General features: G+C 34.9%; 1 long non-coding RNA gene across 1 annotated transcript in view; it reads left to right on the top strand.

Annotated features, from left to right (window-relative positions):
- The first annotated feature begins 361 nt into the window (after nt 1-361).
- LOC106880320 (uncharacterized) overlaps nt 362-1,728 on the top strand; it is a 4,846-nt gene continuing 3,479 nt past the window's right edge. Inside the window, exon 1 of the long non-coding RNA XR_008267051.1 lies at nt 362-433. This is a non-coding gene — a long non-coding RNA (uncharacterized LOC106880320). The remainder of the gene's footprint in view (nt 434-1,728) is intronic.

The following is a 1,728-nucleotide window of genomic DNA, read 5'->3' as shown; positions in this document are numbered from 1 at the left end:
TCACCATCATTTCCACGATCATTTCCATAATGAGCATTAGCCTCACCACAATGATCATGATTATCATAGACATCAATATCCTCAACATCATCATCATACTTATCATCAACACCATCATTACCATCATCATCACGTCCATAATTTTCCACATCATCATGATCATCATCCTAACCCTTTGCCATCCTCAAGGTCACAGTTGTACTTATCGTCACCATCATCTTCATCAGAATCCCCATCAGCTTTACCATCTTCATTCTCCTAATTATTCTCCATATTCCTCTCAATCTAATCACTCAATATTGAAGATTGTATCACGCAACTATTCTATATTATTTCTAATCTTCTCCCTTTTATAATGCAGAAATCTTGGCTGGAATCAAATTACGGACGTCAAAGATGGATCGTTTGCAAATCTCTACAATTTGACATATTTGTAAGTTGTCTCTGTTTTCTTCAGACTCTTTCACTCACGATATAATTCTCAATGTTTAATATTAAATCATTTACCGATTTGTCTCATTCTCACTCTTCAAACACATAATCCATTCTTTTTCTGGAATTCATTCGTTTTTCTGGTTATTTTCTTCTTCACATAGTCGTTGTCGTCGTCCTGAAACTCCGCCGCCGCCGCCTACGCCACACTCCCCTTTTCTACTCTACTCCGCCATTCTCCTCCTCATCAGCCTCCTCCTCTTTATCCTATCTTCCTCCTACTTCAGTTCCATTCTCGTATTCTTGTTGTTGTTTCACATTTTGTTATTGTTCTTGTTGTTCTTCATCATCATTATCATCATCAGCATCAGCTACCTTTCCTTCTGCTCTTTTTCTTTTTCCGTTTCTTTTTTCTTTTTCTTTTTCTTCTTTTTCATTTTCTTCTTCTTCCTTTTTTTCTTCTTGTTCTTGTTCTTGTTCTTGTTCTTTTTCTTCTTCTTCTTCTTCTTCTTCTTCTTCTTCGTCTTCTTTTTCTTCTTGTTCTTTTTCTTCTTCTTCTTCTAGTCTTCATCTTCTTCTCCGTCTGCTTCTTCTTCTTCTTGTTCTTCTTCTTCTTCTTCTTCTTCTTCTTCTTCTTCTTTTTCTCTTCTTCATCTTCTTCTTCTTCGTCTTCTTTTTGTTCTTCTTTGTTTTCTTTTTCTTCTACTTTGTTAATATTTTAGGTATTCTGTTTGTTGCTCTTGTTTTTATTGTCGTTGTTCTTATTGTTTTTCTTCTTCCTCTTTTTCTGCTTCTTCCTCTGCTTCTTCTATTTATTCATTTCCTTCTGCTTTTCTCCTTCTTTTCCTCGTCTTTTTCTTCTTCTTCTTCTTCTTCTTCTTCTTCTTCTTCTGCTTAAATTGTTGTTGTTCTTTTTCTTGTTCTTTTGCTTCTTCTCCTTCTTGTATACTTCTGATTTTCTTGTTATTGTTGTTGTTCTTCATGTTTTCTTCTTCTTCATAATCTATTTCTTGTCCTCCCATTCTTCTTCTTCTGTTTCTTCTGATTCTTCGTTTCCTTCTCCTTATTCTTCTCCCTCTTTTTCTTCTTATTCATTTCCTTTTGTTGTATTTCTTTTGTCGTCTTTACTTCTTTCTCATCAACTAATTTGCCTTCTTTGTCTTCATCTTCTTCTTTACCTCTTTCCTTTAATCCTTCTACATCATTATCATCTTTACCGTGATTATCTTCAAGATAATCAGCATCTTCATCCGCCGCCACCTCCTAATACCCATCGTCATTATCATAAGGATCTTC

The sequence above is a fragment of the Octopus bimaculoides genome, chromosome 30 (genome assembly GCF_001194135.2).
Source record: "Octopus bimaculoides isolate UCB-OBI-ISO-001 chromosome 30, ASM119413v2, whole genome shotgun sequence".
NCBI lineage: Eukaryota > Metazoa > Mollusca > Cephalopoda > Octopoda > Octopodidae > Octopus > Octopus bimaculoides.
This window is presented reverse-complemented; position numbering and strand designations above follow the sequence as displayed.